At 39.7% G+C, this 20,836-nt stretch overlaps 1 protein-coding gene across 4 annotated transcripts in view; it reads left to right on the top strand.

Moving 5' to 3' along the window:
- LOC145248787 (kin of IRRE-like protein 1) overlaps window positions 1-20,836 on the top strand; it is a 2,909,730-nt gene that overhangs the window by 2,059,471 nt on the left and 829,423 nt on the right. The window lies entirely within an intron of this gene.

Raw genomic sequence — 20,836 nt, 5'->3', positions numbered from 1 at the left:
CTTTTAACAGCTGGTGGAACATTTAAAATCTCCATTTTGTCATATGGTATAGCAGCCGGCCCCCAAAAGAACTTTACAGCTGGGTATCAGATGGTTCACTCTCCCTTTTAACAGATAGTGGAACATTTAAAATCTCCATTGTGTCATATTTTATAGCAGCCGGCCCCCAAAAGAACTTTACAGCTGGGTATCAGATAGTTAACTGTCCCTTTTAACAGCTGGTGGAACATTTAAAATCTCTATTGTGTCATATGGTATAGCAGCCGGCCCCAAAAGAACTTTACAGCTAGGTATCAGATGGTTCACTCTCCCTTTTAACAGATAATGGAACATTTAAAATCTCAATTGTGGCATATTTTATAACAGCCGGCCCCCAAAAGAACTTTACAGCTGGGTATCAGATGGTTCACTCTCCGTTTTAACAGATAGTGGGACATTTAAAATCTCCACTGTGTCATATTTCATAGCAGCCGGGCCCAAAAGAACTTTACAGCTGGGTATCATATGGTTCACTCTCCCTTTTAACAGATAATGGAACATTTACAATCTCAATTGTGTCATACATTTTAGCAGCCGGCCCCCAAAAGAACTTTACAGCTGGGTATCAGATGGTTCACTCTCCCTTTTAACAGATAGTGGAACATTTTAAATCTCCATTGTGTCATATTTTATAGCAGCCGGCCCATAAAAGAACTTTACAGCTAGGTATCAGATGGTTCGCACTCCCTTTTAACAGATAGTGGAACATTTTAAATCTCCATTATGTCATATTTTATAGCAGCCGGACCCCAAATGAACTTTACAGCTGGCTATCAGATTGTTCACTCTCCCTTTTAACAGATAGTGGAACATTTAAAATCTACATTGTGTTGTATATTATAGCAGCCGGCCCCCAAAAGAACCTTACAGCTGGGTATCAGATGGTTCACTCTCCCTTTTAACAGATAGTGGAACATTTTAAATCTCCATTGTGTCATATTTCATAGCAGCCGGCCCCCAAAAGAACTTTACAGCTGGGTATTAGATTGTTCACTCTTCATTTTAACAGATAGTAGAACATTTAAAATCTCCATTGTGTCATATTTTATAGCAGCCTGCCCCCAGAAAGAACTTTACAGCTGGGTATCAGATGGTTCACTGTCCCTTTTAACAGATAGTGGAACATTTAAAATCTCCATTGTGTCATATTTCATAGCAGCCGGCCCCCAAAAGAACTTTACAGCTGGGTATCAGATTGTTCACTCTCCCTTTTTACAGATAGTGGGACATTTAAAATGTCCATTGTGTCATATTTTATAGCAGCCGGCCCCCAAAAGAACTTTACAGCTGGGTATCAGATGGTTCACTCTCCCTTTTAACAGATAGTGGAACATTTTAAATCTCAATTGTGTCATATTTTATAGCAGTTGGCCCACAAAAGAACTTTACAGCTGGGAATCAGATGGTTCTCACTCCCTTTTAACAGATGTGGGACATTTAAAATCTCCATTGTGTCATATTTTATAGCAGCCGGCCTGCAAAAGAACTTTACAGCTGGGTATCAGATGGTTCACTCTCCCTTTGAACAGAAAGTGGAACATTTAAAATCTCCATTGTGTCATATTTCACAGCAGCCGGCCCCCAAAAGGACTTTACAGCTGGGTATCAGATGGTTCACTCTCCCTTTTAACAAATAGTGGAACATTTAAAATCTCCATTGTGTCATATTTCACAGCAGCCGGCCCCCAAAAGAACTTTACAATTGCGTATCAGATGGTTCACTCTCCCTTTTAACAGATAGTGGAACATTTAAAATCTCCATTGTGTCATATTTCACAGCAGCCGGCCCCCAAAAGAACTTTACAGCTGGGTATCAGATGGTTCACTCTCCCTTTTAACAGATAGTGGAACATTTAAAATCTCCATTGTGTCATATTTCACAGCAGCCGGCCCCCAAAAGAACTTTACAATTGCGTATCAGATGGTTCACTCTCCTGTTTAACAGATAGTGGAACATTTTAAATCTCCATTGTGTCATATTTTATAGCAGCCGGCCCCCAAAAGAACTTTACAGCTGGGTATCAGATGGTTCACTCTCCCTTTTAACAGATAGTGGAACATTTTAAATCTCCATTGTGTCAAATTTTATAGCAGCCGGCCCCCAAAAGAACTTTACAATTGCGTATCAGATGGTTCACTCTCCCTTTTAACAGATAGTGGAACATTTTAAATCTCCATTGTGTCATATTTCACAGCAGCCGGCCCCCAAAAGAACTTTACAATTGCATATCAGATGGTTCACTCTCCCTTTTAACAGATAGTGGGACATATAAATCTCCATTGTGTCATATTTCATAGCAGCCGGCCCCCAAATGAACTTTACAATTGCGTATCAGATGGTTCACTCTCCCTTTTAACAGATAGTGGAACATTTAAAATCTCCATTGTGTCATATTTTATAGCAGCCAGCCCCCAAAAGAACTTTCCAGCTGGGTATCAGATGGTTCACCCTACCTTTTAACAGATAGTGGAACATTTAAAATCTGTATTCTGTCATATCTTGTACCAACCGGCACCCAAAAGAACTTTACAGCTGGGTATCAGATGGTTCACTCTCCCTTTTAACAGATAGTGGGATATTTAAAATGTCCATTGTGTCATATTTTATAGCAGCTGGCCCCAGAAAGAACTTTACAGCTGGGTATCAGATGGTTCACTGTCCCTTTTAACAGATAGTGGAACATTTAAAATCTCCATTGTGTCATATTTAATAGCAGCCGGACCCCAAAAGAACTTTACAGCTGGGTATCAGATGGTTCACTCTCCCTTTCAACAGATAGTTGGACATTTAGAATCTCTATTGTGTCATATTTTATAGCAGCCGGCCCCCCAAAGAACTTTACAGCTGGGTATCAGATTTTTCACTCTCCATTTTAACAGATAGTGGAACATTTAAAATCTCCATTGTGTCATATTTAATAGCAGCCGGACCCCAAAAGAACTTTACAGCTGGGTATCAGATGGTTCACTGTCCCTTTTAACAGATAGTGGGACATTTAGAATCTCTATTGTGTCATATTTTATAGCAGCCGGCCCCCAAAAGAACTTTACAATTGCGTATCAGATGGTTCACTCTCCCTTTTAACAGATAGTGGGACATTTAGAATCTCTATTGTGTCATATTTTATAGCAGCTGGCCCCAGAAAGAACTTTACAGCTGGGTATCAGATGGTTCACTGTCCCTTTTAACAGATAGTGGGACATTTAAAATCTCCATTGTGTCATATTTTATAGCAGCCGGGCTCCAAAAGAACTTTACAGCTGGGTATCAGATGGTTCACTCTCCCTTTTAACAGATAGTTGGACATTTAGAATCTCTATTGTGTCATATTTTATAGCAGCTGGCCCCAGAAAGAACTTTACAGCTGGGTATCAGATGGTTCACTGTCCCTTTTAACAGATAGTGGGACATTTAAAATCTCCATTGTGTCATATTTAATAGCAGCCGGACCCCAAAAGAACTTTACAGCTGGGTATCAGATGGTTCACTCTCCTTTTAACAGATAGGGGAACATTTAAAATCTCCATTGTGTCATATTTTATAGCAGCAGGCCCCCAACAGAACTTTACAGCTGGGTATCAGATGGTTCACTGTCCCTTTTAACAGATAGTGGGACATTTAAAATCTCCATTGTGTCATATTTTATAGCAGCCGGCCCCAAAAGAACTTTACAGCTTGGTATCAGATGGGTCACTCTCCCTTTTAACAGATAGTGGGACATTTAAAATCTCCATTGTGTCATATTTTATAGCAGCCGGCCCTCAAAAGAACTTTACAGCTGGGTATCAGATGGTTCACTCTCCCTTTTAACAGATGGTGGAACATTTAAAATCTCCATTGTGTCATATTTTATAGCAGCCGGCCCTCAACAGAACTTTACAGCTGGGTATCAGATGGTTCACTCTCCCTTTTAACAGATAGTGGAACATTTATAATCGCCATTGTGTCATATTTCACAGCAGCCGGCCCCCAAAAGAACTTTACCGCTGCGTATCAGATGGTTCACTCTACCTTTTAACAGATAGTGGAACATTTAAAATCTCCATTGTGTCATATTTTATAGCAGCCGGCCCCCAACAGAACTTTACAGCTGGGTATCAGATGGTTCACTCTCCCTCTTAACAGATAGTGGGACATTTAAAAACTCCATTGTGTCATATTTTATAGCAGCCGGCCCCCAACAGAACTTTACAGCTGGGTATCATATGGTTCACTCTTCCTTTTAACAGATAGTGGGACATGGAAAATCTCGATTCTGTCATATCTTATAGCAGCCGGCCACCAAAAGAACTTTACAGCTAGGTATCCCTTGGTTCACACACCCTGTTTACAGATAGTGGAACATTTAAACACTCCATTGTGTCATATTTTGTAGCAGCCGACCCTCAACAGAACTTTCTAGAGGGGTGTAGGATTCTTTACACTTCCTTTTAACAGGTATTAGGACATTTAAGGATGCATTGTGTCATATTTTATAGCAGTAAAGTGCTCTTGGGATCCGTCAACTATAAAATATGACACCATGAAGGTTTTGTCAGATGGTTCACACTGTCTCTTAAAAGATAGTGAGGTATTTAAAAACTCCATTGTATCATATTACATTATTTACTGCAAAGTTTTCTGTTGTTTAAGGATAATGAGGCCTTTAAAAACTCTATGGTGTCATATTTTATAGTTTTACAGCTAGGTGTCAGATGGTTCACACTCCCTTTTAACAGATAATGGAACATTTAAGATCTCTTTTGGAAAAGATAGTGGGACATTTAAATGCTCATAATTGTGTCATATTTTATAGCACTAAAGGTCTGTTGGGACCCGGCAACTATAAAATATGATACCATGAATGTTTTGTCAGACGATTCAAACTCCCTTTTAAAAGATATTGAGACATTGAAAAAATGCATTGTTTCATATTTTATAGCAGCCGGCTCCCAACAGAACTTTACAGCTAGGTGTCAGACGATTCACACTCCCTTTTAACAGATAGTGTTACATTTAAAAATGCATTGTGTCATATTTTATAGTTGCCGGCTCCTAACAGAACTTTCCAGCTAGGTGTCAGATGGTTCACACTCCCTTTTAACAGATAGTGGGACATTTAAAAACTCGATTGTGTAATATTTTACAGTAGCCGGCTCCCAACAGAATTTTACAGCTAGGTGTCAGACAGTTCACAGTCCTTTTTAACAGATACTGGGACATTTAAAAATGCATTGTGTCATATTTTATGTCGTTTAATTTGAACTCAACCTCAGATCAAAAGTCTCAAACTCAAATCCAACTGTTCTCTTCTCTCTGCACTTTCCACACTGACGCCCAAAATAAAGGAGACGCCTCTTTTATAGAGAGACCCAACCACATCTTATTTGCGTACCCACTCTCTTTTCTCGTCACATCACGTTCCCCTTTTTCATGTCTAGCCGGTGCAGTGTCAATTGATTGGCATTCCCTACATTGTTCCACCACCTTTTGGACATCTTGCATTGTGACGTGCGGGTTTACTTTTCTTGCCAGGTGAAGGGTCCGTTCGTTTCCAAAATGATGTAGGTTATGCAAGTCTTTTAAATTCTCTACTGCACAACATGCTGGAGCCCCGTCAGGTGCCTCTCTTCACTGCATCGTCTTTGGCCAACACTGTCTTAAGAACTGCCGTCATTATCTTTGGTGTGGAGTTCAGACCAAATCCTAATCTGGTCAGACAATAAACTTGACCTTTGTACTCTACCAATTGATATTTCCACAATTTCTCATCCACATGAAGTTGGAGGTAGGCTGACTTCAGGTCCATAATTTTAGTTGCCTGCTTCATCCTCCTCCATTTCCTTACAACTTCTTCACACACGTCGATTCCATCCTTTGTGTGACAAGCGACAAACTTGTTCAGCTCACGGAAATCCAACATTGGCCTAACTTTCTTCTTAATAGGTTGGCCTTTAGCAATAGTAGCTCCTCCCAGTTGGTCTATCACGTCCAGGCAGAGCACCACATCAATTCCTGCAACCAGTCTATCCAGCATGATCACTCTTAGCCGCAATGGCATATTTCTTACTACAATCACGGCATTGGCCTCTCCACAGCATTCCACTTCTCTGCCATCCACCGCTCTAACGTTGCTGGTTCCATTCCAAGAGTTGGCGACAGTCATAGTAATAAGTGTTGTTGTACATCCAGTATCAACAAGAGCTCTAGCCCTCTTTCCATTGATTGTGATCACTAACTGTGGCAACAAACTCTCATACGCCTGTTCAGTATAAAAGGGGTGACTACTGGCGCAATAGCGCCCCTTTACTCGTTTCCCGGAAGTGAAGGGCAATTCCTGCTAATGTGCCCTACTTGGCCACACCTAAAACAGATAATATCTGGCCGTAGCTCCCTACAGTCTCTCATCAGGTGTGGTCCTTGACATCGAAAGCATTTACCGGTAAATCCACAGCCTTGCTTCATCACTGGTCGCTCCTTTCTGCTTGTCACAGCAGCCGCGACCGCCCCCAGCTCACCAGGCTGTTTCACCAAAACTCTAGCATGCCTTAGAATCTCCTCCACAGTAAGTCGTTGCAGTTCCATGGAGATGCGATCAGGGAAACCAGTTATAAGCGTCAGCTTTACAGTCTTCTCAAGGCTGCGTCCCCCATATCAAGGCAATCCTGCTAGTTGCCTTATCTCTGCCACGTACACATACACAGACTCCCCAGTCCAGGTGACTCTTTTGAGCTTGTTGTAAGCCTCAAACGCGCTCTCGGAAAATGCGGTCTTTAACCGGTTTTCAATGCTCTCAGTAATAGCTTATCTGTCTCTCCCATTTCTAGAAAGACCGCTAGAGCACTTCCTTCCAAATACATTGGTATTAACGTGGCTACATCCTCGATCTTCTACAGCCTTGCCATCAACTTCAGCTTGTTAAGCCACGCAACCACGTCACCTTCTCCAGTAAATGGCCTCAGGATATCGCTGCTCAATCTTACTCGGTCACCCATTTTTGTCACTGTGCCGAAATAGCTTGATGTTAAATTTGAACTCAACCTCAGATCAAAAGTCTCAAACTCAAATCCAACTGTTCTCTTCTCTCTGCACTTTCCACACTGACGCCCAAAATAAAGAAGACAGCTCTTTTATAGAGATACCCAACCACATCTCATTTGCATACCCTCTCCCCCCCTCTGGTCACATCACGTGATTTTCAGTCCATAAATACCAGGGGGTAGCCATTTTTATTTTCTCTTTTTTTTCTTTCCTAACACGAGCCGCAAGTTGCATGAGGTAAGGTTCTTTATTTTTAACAACATTTTATAGCAGCCGGCTCCCAACAGAATTTTACAGCTAGGTGTCAGATTGTTCACACTTCCTTCTAACAAATAGTTGGACATTTAAAAGCTCCATTGCGTAATATTTTACAGCAGCCGGCTCCCAACAGAACTTCACAGCTAGGTGTCAGACGGTTCACAGTCCTTTTTAACAGAGAGTAGAGTCATTTAAACATTCCATTCTGTCACATTGTGTAGACACCAGCGCATAGAAGAACTTTACAGCTTGGTGTCAGATGGTCCACACTCCCTTTTAACAGATAGTGGGTCATTTAAAAACTCCATTGTGTCATATGTGGTATTAAGATGACGTATATTCTGTATTGTTGTTGTTCGTCTTAGGAAGAGTCTTAGTGTTTCATCTAGAGACAGGGTACATTCTACTACATGAGCACCACCTGTAATTCAACTATAAGATATTTTTGCATATTTCGATAGTCTGAGAGACGGTGCGTTTGACATTTACGCTGACAGTTATACATATGTTGTTCTAATTCGTCTAGATTGAAATGACGGCTGTTCATTTATCAATGAATAGTGAGACGCTTTGTTATAAACAAACTTGGTTTATTTAACAAACATTCACATATACACAATACGGCGGTTGAGGTGGTGGTAGAAGAGGTGTAGGTTGCGAATGTGACAAGCAGTTTCCCGTCTCCGCGTCTCTTCCTAGTTTTTGTTTACCCTCTCACTTTTATAGACTTTCGACTTGGTAACCCATAAACCAATTGACGTCATTGACCCATATTTTGATCAGCCTGACATTTGGTTTTGGTCTTACCTGCGACCGAATTACGTCATCCCATTCCCGGTTTCATTTTTGTTGGCCAGGATTTAAGTTCATTCAAACCTTGCTCCATACAACGGCCTGACCCATAAAACGACTTGCGTCATAGGACCAGGTCATCCAATTCCCGGGTTCGATTTTTGTTGGCCCGGATTTTGAGTTCATTTGCACTGTGCCTCTCCATAACACTCCTCCACTGCCACAAAAAAAAATTTATATATATATATAGTAATTTTAAAAAATTCTAGATTTCATACATATTTCTCTTTTTTTTTTTTTTTCTTATTTATTATCATTGTTCTTTTTTCAACGACATCTTTTTCTGTTCCACAATAAATCATTTTAACTTTGTTTTCTTGCCCACTACCGTTAAATCCTGGATGGGTTGTGGAAGTTGTCAGGTGATCAGCTGCCAGAAAAGTTATGCAACAAAGTACCAAAATATAACATCTCTTCAAAAGCTCGTACAGAATATAGTAAAGAGCTAAAAGCCTACATTTATTATAGGTGGTTGGTTCATTACCAAGAAGAAGAATTGGGGCTCCTGAAGGGCTTGATCTCACTAATGGCAGTCATTAAGCAGAACAAACAAAAGGTGAGGCCGGTGCTCAATTAGAGGGAATTAGATAAGCACGTGGATCCATGGTGTCATGCAGCATCAAATGTGTCAGTGTTAGACCTTTGCAAGGCATACCTTCAAGTACACATGCATAAATCATTGTGGCCCTGTCGGACTGTACTAATCAAGGGACAAAGCAAAGGTATTGCCTGCCTCGTGTGGGGTTTGGACTCAATGTGGCATCATCCGTTATGCAGACAATTGTTACTATTTTGATGAAGGACAAGCGCATACAGCGGGCAACATTTACCTATATTGATGACATGGATGTGGATGAGAGTGTTGTGCCCATAACATGTGTGAAGAAACATCTCTACAGCATTGACTCTTCCTCAGCCAAAAAATAGAAAGGCTGGTGCATGTATGCTTGGTTTCAGAAGAGGATGGTGCTCCATATAGAGAAGAGGAAAAAAATCCAAGAAATGACTCATGTCATCACACAAAAGAATATGTTTCCATTATGTGGCAAGTTGGCTAGGCATCTTCCCCTGGGTGGTTGTCTTTGCGTTGCCATGATGTTCATCAACCAGAGAGCATCTAACCTCATGACTGGGTGGGGTGACAAAGTGAACAATGCCCCTCTCAAAACTTAAGGAGGTTCCACCAGAGTGCACAAAGACCCAGCTTAGAACAAATGGTATTGATGGCCAAGATCTTTGTGTATAGGTTGACACAAGCTCTCTCACTACTGACATATTGTTGGTATATAATGGGGCTGTGGTAGAGGATGCATGCTGGTTGCGTCCTAATATAATAACTTTGCGGAACTCGATGTTATTATTAAAAGAATAAACTTGACAATCCTCTAGAAAATGACCAACTTGCATTTGTTCACCAATGCTGTTTGTGTCCATAAATGGATCTTGAATACTCTTACCAGCAACCTACAAGTGAGAGTCTCATTCAACAACGGCTTGACAATGTGTTGAGGAAATGGGGAAAAATATGCGCTGTCAATGGATGTATGCTTGGTGAAATCCGGCCAAAACAAGGCAGATTAATTGATAATCATGTCTCAAAGATGGCCGAATGCACTTAAGAGGGACACTGAGCCTGTGCAACCTGCATCCGTGAGCTTAGTCGAGCTTGATCAGATCAAGGTTGTTCACCGACAAAGCAATCATCCTGGCGTGGACAAACACAAATTGACTTCCATGGCTGCTGTGATAACCGCCGTCAGAGGATATGGAGAGGGTGAGTCGACTGATTCATCACTCATGTGCTGGTTAGAGGGTGCTTTAAATGTTAAACAAACATGGCATTAAGTAGTAATGGATATTACCCATTGCAATGGGGCCTATTTTTTTACATTGATTGCGGCCCCACTCGGTTTACCATCTGGGGACACCTTCCGAAGCAAGATGCAAAAGTACAGTCTTACTTACTTGGACATGGATCTAACTTTATAATTTGTTTGGAGCCCAAAGCAATAAATGTTAAGGAGTCAAAATTAGGGTCAAAGTTTAAAAGAATTTAATCTCTGTGGTCTCTAACAAATAAGTCAACCAATTTTTGGTTTAAACATTTCAAATTTTACATAAAGTCTATTCAGACATAGGGCAAGCTTTTTAATCGTTTTTTTTTTTTTTGCTGAAAATTTGGCTTCCACGGGGGTCAAAGTTACGGTTTCTAGCAAACTATTAAGCCAATTTTGGGTCTAAACATTTTAAATTTTACATAAAGGGTATTCAAACTTTCAGCAAGCTTTTTAATCAGTTTTTCGGCGAAAATTTGGCTGCCAAGAGGTCAAAGTGTAAAGAGTTGACCTTTGCAGATTCTACCAAACTCCTCAGCCAATTTTGGGTCTAAATGCTTGAAATTTTAGATGTAGGTTACTTGGATATGGGTCAGACATTTTAATTTGATTTGAGCCCAAAACAATAAATGTTAAGGGGTCAAAATTAGGGTCAAATTAAAAGAAAATTTGACTTCTGTGGTCTCTAGCAACTTTTCTCTATGGTAGTTAAGGAAGCCTATTATATAGAAAGGCATTACCATACATATTTTTATTTTTAATACATACATATGCATATAAAGTTATGAACAGTACATATTTTTATTTTTAATATGTACATATGCACATAAAGTTATAAACAGTACATATTTTTATTTTTAATATGTACATATGCACATAAAGTTATGAACAGTACATATTTTTATTTTTAATATGTACATATGCATATAAAGTTATGAACAGTACATATTTTTATTTTTAATATGTACATATGCACATAAAGTTATAAACAGTACATATTTTTATTTTTAATATGTACATATGCACATAAAGTTATGAACAGTACATATTTTTATTTTTAATATGTACATATGCATATAAAGTTATGAACAGTACATATTTTTATTTTTAATATGTACATATGCATATAAAGTTATGAACAGTACATATTTTTATTTTTAATATGTACATATGCACATAAAGTTATGAACAGTACATATTTTTATTTTTAATATGTACATATGCATATAAAGTTATGAACAGTACATATTTTTATTTTTAATATGTACATATGCACATAAAGTTATAAACAGTACATATTTTTATTTTTAATATGTACATATGCATATAAAGTTATGAACAGTACATATTTTTATTTTTAATATGTACATATGCATATAAAGTTATGAACAGTACATATTTTTATTTTTAATATGTACATATGCATATAAAGTTATGAACAGTACATATTTTTATTTTTAATATGTACATATGCACATAAAGTTATTAACAGTACATATTTTTATTTTTAATATGTACATATGCACATAAAGTTATTAACAGTACATAGAGCCTGAGTAAAGCTGGGCTGCTAGTATTAAATAAAAATTTAAAAGATGAATAGTTTCATGCTTAGATGAGAATCAAACTCCAGAAATGAGAAAGTTTTGGTTTACTTTTTTTTTCTGTTTTAATGTATTTTTTAAGTCTTCTAATGCTTTTTGTAAGATGTTTTTTGATTTATTACTGACAGCTTGACTTTGACAGATCTTGTTTGCTATGACCTCAGCGATAACGTCATTTTTCAGCTCACGGGCCTTAATGACATGTATTATGATGGTTGGGCCACACCTCATTAGCAGCAGAGTTGATTGAAGCATGTTGTTTGCCTAAGCCGGGAGGGGAGGGATTTGCTGACCAGTTAACAAAAATAGCAGAAGTCCTCAATTGGTTATGTTTTAGGGCAACCAACTAATATCTGGGCCAATTGGATTGCATATAATAATTAAGACATGAAATGACAATCTGTTTGTAATTGATGGTATAAGAATATGTGGTTGAATCAATTGTTGACTGAAATGGAGAAAGAAAAAAATTAATAATGCAATTGTGAAGACGGCAACCATAATTTGTGCACCGAGCAACACTCCTAACTTTAGACCTTAAGCCCAACTGTCTGCTCCAAAAAATTACTTTCTAACAAGAGTAAAATAGTTTTACATGTCTTAGCACCGCCTTCAACAAAAGGCCTTATAGAATTTTTGTGCAAAAAAACCGTGTCTCAGAATAATAGATTATTTCATGCAATTATTTCATGCAATCAACATTGCATTATAAACATTAACTGACATGTCATAACTGTAGTGATACTTTTTTTCTGATATCCATTTCCCAGTGATTCAAATAAAAATCATGACAATTTACAGTTTTGCCCGATCGCAAAGAAGGGGAGGGGGGACAAAAGAATGAGTGTTGTTTATCTTTCACCCGGAACAATGACAAAACATGTCTAGAGATCAAAGACGATACAGAAAAGAAGTTCTGAAAGGATAAAGCGTTAAAATTCTACGAAAGATAATAAAGATGTTCATGACCAAAATGAAATAAAAAATTTTATTTTATTTTGTTTACTTAAGAAACTGAACATAAAAATGTCTTCCTGGTTATTCACTGTAAAAGCTGCTATAAATGTATCAATCATGAAATAAAATGATTGACAAGAAGATTAATCGATTGCATCAAACTTGCCATGGAAATAGCTGAAATTCGGGAAACACAAAAAAAAATGGCAGATGAACTTTATACTTTCACATAATAAAATCCGTTTTTAATTTAGAAAGAAATTTTTTTCTTCAAATTTTCTTACTGTTATTTGTGTCTTGTTCTATTTCAGTATTTAATGCCTTCTTGTGTTTCTGTTTGATATTTTTCACAACCAAAAACTTTAGATATTAATTACTTTGGCAATGCTTTATGAATGTCTAATTTTAGGCGCATGAGAAATTATGGATTCTATTTCATGCAATGAAAGTAAAAATTTTTTGTTCATTAAAATTTGAATAAATTGCAAATATAGACGTTTAGAATTCGTTTCTCTCTCTGTAATATATATATACGAGTATATATATATATATATATATATATATATATATGTATATATAATATGAAGCTGTGTGTGTGTGTGTGCGGTCACGAATAGGCTCCTATATAGTTGACTATTTTAAAAAACTGATTACATATAATGATAGAAGATGTATCGACACATAGGAATGGGTATGTTTGATCTGGCAAAACGGTGGTTCATTAAAATTGTGGGGTCTGCATTCGCGCCTGGTCCACAAAGTATGAAAATAAAAAATTTAAAAATTAAAAAAAAAAAACGTTTACAAGTGTTTTTGATATACATGTACACAAGAATACTTTGATAAGTATGTTTTAACTTAAAAAGGGATTGTATAATAAAATTGTGGGGTTTGCATTCACACTTGGCCTCCATAATTATATGGAAATAGGCACAAACTTTAATAAAGACTTTTCATATCTATCTGCATAAGTATACTTTGATAATTATGTTTCAGTTTGAAGAAATATGGTATAATAAAATTATGGGGTGTTCGTTCGCGCCTGACCTCCATAGAATTGAAATATGTCACAAAGTTTAACAAGGTTTTTTAATATAGATCCACAGAATATTGTGATAAGTGTTTCAGTGTGAACAGGTATGGTATAATAAATTATGAGGTTTATCTATTTTATTTTTACTTTCATCATATTTTGCTTTGGTTTTGATACCCACAAATTCAACCCAAATTTACAACCTTTCCTTTTCATAATCTATCATACTTTCATAAATCAGAGTCCATTTTCTGTAGGCAGGCTCGAAAAAAGCGATCCCCCCTTGTAGAAAAGTGCCCAGTTGAAGGTGAAGAGATCAACGTTTTTAGCCAATTTTTCAATATTTGTCATCTGAAAAGTCGAACTTCAAAACAATACTGATCTCGGTAAAATCCGTCGCCTCTGTCAAAAGTTTTAGGCAGACATGCAAACTATGCCTAAAACTTTCATACGTGCATACATACATACATTTATATATTGGTAACTAAAAATTTTCAACCCAAACCGATTAAAAAGCTTGCCCTATCTCTGAATACCCTTTATGTAAAATTTTAAATGTTTAGACCAGAAATTGTCTGAGTAATTTGGTAGAGACCGCAGAGGTCAATTTGTTTTTGAACTTTGACCCCTATTATAACCCCTTATCATTTATTGTTTTGGGCTCAAATAAAGTTCTTAAGTTAGATCCATGTCCAAGGTGTAACACTAAAGAGAGGCCACATTAGACCTGTAGGGTTGATGTGACGTTTCTTTTGGTTAAAAGTAATTTTTTGTTCCCGGACGATGATTGGGTGTTGAAGGAATAAAAATTATTATTAATTTTTTTTTGTCAATAAATTCTGAGCTAAGTCTGTTGTTGAGATGGCGGCGGCAAAAGTGCCTTTGTAGCGAGAGGTTAAATCACAAAATCTTCAAAAGCGAAAAAGAATGCATAAAATATTTTAGCCAAAATACACAGGCGTTTGATCTGAAATGACCGAAATCATAGTTTTGCAGGAGTCGGAGGGTTGGGGATTTCACACCCGCAATTGGCAAAACTATGAGCCAAGGTTGATCTGTAAGTTTGACAAGTTGAAAAAGTCGGGTTGTTTTTGATCTGAGCGAAACACACGCAGTGACTCGGCATCATTCTTTAGAACAAAGAATAGGAAAAATGAATTGTCCGAAATTTCAAAACAATAATATGACGTATCGAGAATTGTCATTTGGTGAATCAGGTCGAACGAAAATTGAAGTTATGAAATATTTTTGCTCGGATGGGAAAATGTGTTGTCCGATAAGTTCAAAGCGACAAATGCATTCTTGGTCTTTTGACGTAATCAAAATGTCTGATATGGTGGAATGGCCGACAGCCGGAGCTTGATTCAAAGATAAACTAAAATTCCTTTGAATTATCAAAGCGAAAAATGAGATCAATAGATACTTTAAATCAAAGGAAAAATAATTTTCCTGGATATGGAAAAATTCCATTAGTAAGCCAGGGAGGAGTTAAATAATACCACGTGTAAGTTGGGCGTTAATTAAAGGAGGAGTCAATCCAATTTTGGAAATGGACCAATGAAAAAGGGCCCTGTCGAAGTATAATCAACCAATGAGAAAAGGCCCCGTCGAATTATAATCAAGCAATTTGATTGGTCGATGACGAACATGGGTGTCGTCATCATTCCATAATTGTATTATAAAAGAAATGAAAAATCAGAGATTAAGACACAGAGAGAGAGTCCGGAATCAGAGTCAAAGAGAGCTAAGTCAAGTTGTTCTGTCTCGGCAGAATCACCTCTCCTCTCTCTCCCCCTCGCTTGTTGCCTGATAACTCAACGCTTATAACGTGTCGATCACTTAACGAGAATTACGCAAAGTCCGCGATACCGACCAGGTATTTCAACAAAAGAAGCTCAGTTGTAGAACTAACTGCTTGCTTGAATTAATTGTCAACTATATGTATATGCTGTAAATACTTCTTTTATGAATTTCTGAAATATGTATTATATTAACCAACCTCCGGAGTTTTGTTGCTGATGTGCGTTGATCCCTAAATGTGGATATTTCTTTATTTGCCATTTGTGACACCGTATCCGTCAACGAACACCCAGAATAACTAGACGATCCACGGAGAACAGGCCTTGAGGACCGAGCATCCGAGAAGAATCCCCAACGCCTTAACGAAGAACTCACTGGGTGACGCGACGTACTAACGGTTGGCAGACCTGGTTGCCCAGTCGACATATTATAACTGTACCGACCAGGGTGCAGATCATAACTGGGCCGCGATCAGAGGTTCAAGGTCGTGTAAGGTCACGTTGCAAGGTCACAAAGGAACCTTTATCTAAAATTTCAAGTGTTTATACCCAAAATTGTCGGAGGAGTTTGGTAGAGTTCTCAAAGGTCAAATCGTTGAACTTTGCCCCCTTAACAGCCAAATTTCTGTCCAAAAACCGATCACATAGATTTTCCCAAATCTCAGTACCCTGTTTATCAAATTTCGAGTCTGTAGATTAAAAATTGACAGAGTTATTGCGTAGGGAAATGTACACAACCAAACACACACACACACAGATACACAGACACATTCACTTTTATATATATATATATACTAGCATGGGTGCCCGGTGTATGCTGAGCAAAAAAAAAAAAAGAAAAAAAGCGGTAAATTTTTTTAACTTTGACCCCTATTATGACCCCTTAACATTTATTGTTTAGGGCCCTAATCAAGTTATTAAATTAGATCCATGTCCAAGGAACGTCTATCTAAAATTTCAAGTGTTTAGACTCAAAATTGTCAGAGAAGTTTAGTAGAGTTCTCAAAGGTCAAATCGTTGAACTTTGACCCCTTAACAGTCAAATTTCTGTCCAAAAACCGATCACATAGATTTTCCCAAATCTCAGTACCCTGTATATTAAACTTCAAGTCTGTAGACTAAAAATTGACAAAGTTATTGCATAGGGAAATGTACATAGACAGACGCACAGGCATGTTCACTTTTATAGATATCTATCTACCAATATCTATCTATCTATCTATCTATACTCCTATAAATTCGTTTTTCTTTTGTGTGTATTGATATTCATATTAAAAACCCTCTTTTCTATTTATTTAAAAAGAAAACACAATTTTCTTATATATGGGTTGTGGAATTGCATTCACTAGCAAACAATCTAGCTAATTTGCATATTCTTTTAAACATTCATTTTAATTAATTCCCTAATAGTTTTTTGGGGGTTTCTTATGGCATGATCATCTTTTGCTAACTATTACATGTAATTATATTCATGCAGATATTCTACATGATTTATACTTGCATAATAGTTGCGTAAAAAGTTTACAGGAAACACAAAATTGTTTCCATATGTATTTATGTATACATATATACATGGATCTAACTTAATAACTGGATTTGAGCCCCAAACAATAAATGTTAAGGGGTCATAATATGGGTCAAAGTTAAAAAAATTGACCGTTTCTTTGGGGTTTTTTTTGCTCAGCATACACCTCCAAACACCCGGGAAACGCCGGGCACCCATGCGAGTATAGATAAATAGATAGATTTGTTTAACAAAAATATATACATATACATAAATGTATATGGGAACAATTTTGTGTTTACTATAAACTTTTTTTCGCAAATATTATGCAAGTATAAATCATGTAGAATATCTGCATGAATATAATTACAGGTAATAGTTAACTAAATATGATTATCCCATTAAAAAACGGAGAAACTAATAGGAAATTAATTAAAATGAATGTTTAAAAGAATATGCAAATTAGCTAGATTGTTTGCTAGTGAATGCAATTCCACAACCAAGATATAAGAAAATTGTATTTTCTTTTTAAATAAATAGAAAAGAGGGTTGAGTTCGGCTGTTTTTTCTGTTTGCTGCTGTCCAAAGACCGGCTGCCGGTCCCTGTTGGGCGGGTTGTCTCTTTTCCCGACTCGACCGGTCTGCGTCTGAGGTGGTTGTTCGGAGTCATATCCAACGGAAACTTCAGCCAGGCCAACCAGCAGGAAGACGCAGAGGGGGAGGGTAGCTGGTCCGGGCTCCAGTGCAGACATGCCTAGCCCGGGGTCCGGTTCCCAGAGGGGGCTTCGGCCACCTCTGAGCGCCGGTTCAGGCCCAGTAGACAGACCACTAGGATGGATTAGTGTTGACCCCTGCACAAAACTCGGTGTTGTCCCCCGTACCGCTAATCTAGGAGAGTCGGTCGCCCTAGGTAACAGCTCTCACGTAACTAGTCGTACTGCTGTTCCCGGCAGTAATAGTAGTAGCAGTAGATTTAGGCCAGCTGAAAGAGGTGTTCCGACTCGGTGGAATCACCAGAGGAAGAGGGCTTTAACTGTCAGCCCTCCCGCCCATAGGAGAACGGACCCCCTAGGGTCGGGAATTAAACCAGCAACCTCTGGAGATATCTCAATATATAGAAACACCGAATCGGAGCAGACATTTTCGAACGAGTTGCCTGACGATAGGGACGATTCTATTAATATGTTAACGCTTCTAGATGAACAGCTGAACGCTGCGTGGCAAGCCGACTTAGAATTTAGTAGCAGCGACAGCAGCGCAGATGAATGCAACAGACGACCGCTGCTACGACAAGCGAAAGAGTCGCGTCAACGAGAAAGGAAGGGGGCCGCTCAGACTGAAAACAAGAATGGGGCAGTTAGTACCACAGCCACAAAAGAACCAGCACTGACCCCTAAACCGTCGTCCCCAAAGGAGAAACCAGGAGAGTGGCCGACGTTGCCAAGGAGTTCACAAATAATAGACTTGTCAGGCTCAACTATCCCCCCGCGACAGAAATCACCGCTGTCGCCGTCGCCGATAATATCAACACCGCAGACGGCCGCGGCGGCAGTAGTTAAAGAATGGGGCCCCCAGTCGCAACTAACACCCGGGGATTACCGCCGGTTATTCGATACAAAATACAAGGATTTGACCAACGGTAATGTTATCAGAGTAGAACCGAAAACTGTGGAACAACTATCGAAGAGAATAATATCGTTAGTCTCCATAGACACAAAGAAACGAACGTTAACCGGTGTGCCGAAAGACAACATGGCGAAAATTCTGGGGGAATTAAATATCCCCGCAACCTATATCTGCCGTAGAAGCTATGCAGTGTGGGATTTACTACTGCCCAAAGAAAAAGACGCCGTCAAGATGTTCAAATCGGAACACATGTGGCGACACATTCGACTTAAGCCGGAATATTTAAGTAAGACGCGGACGAACGTGTCTATTTTGGGAGTCCCCTGTATTCTCGGCCCTGAGCAATTAGGGGCCTTTATGAGTCCGTCATTCCTGTCCGTGGTCCCCGTAACCTTATGGTAGGGGACTACAACCTAAAAATGCATGTTGACAAGGAAGGACTACAAAACATCCCCCCCCCCATGCTCAGGTGCGACATATGGTCGATGAGCATTATAGTAGAAGGTCACAGGCCCCACTGTTGGAATTGTCAACAGCAGGGCCATATGGCACGGGAATGTCCGAAAAGAAACCCACAGACAGTAGTAGTAGTAGCAAAGCCAGCGGCAGTGGTACTAGCAGCCCCTGAGAAGCTAACCGGAGGGGGCAAAGAAGCAACAACGTCGGACGGCTGGACTACAGTGGTAAATGGCAGAACCACTAAGACCCCCTCCACAAGAGAGCAGCCCCCTGAGGTACAAGGTCAGCCGGTTCCCACAGTATCGTCAACAGTCTCTTCCACCAACGTTACCACTAAAGAAGTTGTTAGCGGCCAGAAAAGAATGCATCCGGTCTCCTCGTCTGACTCAGAAGGGGAGCACGATAAGGAAACGGCTACTGTGGTAGAGTACCAAGTGCCGAAAAAGGAAACTAAAAAGAAGGCGAGAAAAAACAAGGAGGCAGGGTCCCGTTCCCCGTCCCCTATGAATGTAGAGAAGACTGTCTCTACGGTGCAGCCACCCAAAACCCCTACCCTAACCCCATCGGCTGAACCAAAATCCCCATCCCTTTTCGATACCCCCCCAACCGGTGCCCGCTCGTTGTCCCGGGAGAAGCCGGCGACAAAAACCAACAGCGGTAGAAGAGCCGCCTCTGTATCTCCTGTAAGGAGTGAAAAGACGAAAAAGCTCCCCTACCTTCCTGGAGACCGGATTTGCGAAGTAGACCCCCTTCACGCTGACACGTATATAACGCAGCGCCATAGGGGTCTGATTAAGCCGCTTAGAGAAATGAAAATAATCGACGGGAAAAGTGTTACCAACCCTAAAAACTTCCCAGACGTCCCCCCTAGTCATGACCTTTGTGCGCCATACAAAAACTGGACGCACGAAGGCCATGTGGAATATGATCGACGACGCCAGGGGGGCGATTCCAGATTTAAAGTTGGTGGAAGAGAGGCATGACTCCCTCAATCAGCTGGCGCCGAGATGCGAAGGTAGGGTTCCTATTTACGTCCACCCTTGTTTGTATAGGGCCCTTAAATTAACGTTTCCCCTGGATGTCAGAGGTATTGGGCGAAATGGACGAGTAACGTCCGAGTTGCTTTCGGGCAACCTCGCCCAGTCCTGCGGCACCCTTTAGGTTGGTGGTTGCGGATAACTAGACACAATGGCCACGTCCTTGAGCTTGTGTAGTTTGAACGTTAGGGGCATGAGGTGCCGAAGCAAAGCCGCTAGGGTACTGAGGGACCTCACGTCGATGAATATAGATGTGGCTGCGTTACAGGAGACTCACTACGATTGCGTTGACGATCATCGGGTGCTGGAGGGGCATTATGATGTCTTTTCAACATACGGTGATAGTCAAAGTAGGGGGGGTTTCTTTGTTAGTTAGGCGCACCCTTTCTGCAACGGTTAGCATTGTTCACGCGGATACTGATGGTAGACTGATCGTGGCCGATGTTGCCATGGCAAATAGAGCGTTTCGAGTCGTCGTGGTGTATGCGCCCAATTGCGTACGGGAGCGGGTTTCCGTTTTCCGGCGGTTGGAGGTGTTTCTCGGGGGTTCGGAACGGTTAATACTAGTGGGTGATTGGAATGCCATCCTTGACCCCAGGGTAGATAAGGTGGGCGGGACTAGCGGGACGGATGGGTGTGAAACCAGTCTGTCGGACCTGATGGCTAGATGCGATATGGTAGACAGGTATCGGGTGGATCACCCGGGGCGGGAGACGTGGACGTGGCTCTCTAGCAGGCCTTCCGCTTCAAGTACTTACTTGGATCGGTTGTTAGTTAGAAGAGGCAACATAGAATACATATCTTGTCCCACG

The sequence above is a fragment of the Euprymna scolopes genome, chromosome 27, assembly GCF_053919585.1.
Source record: "Euprymna scolopes isolate OS-2025 chromosome 27, ASM5391958v1, whole genome shotgun sequence".
In the NCBI taxonomy this organism is placed as follows: Eukaryota; Metazoa; Mollusca; class Cephalopoda; order Sepiida; family Sepiolidae; genus Euprymna; species Euprymna scolopes.
This window is presented reverse-complemented; position numbering and strand designations above follow the sequence as displayed.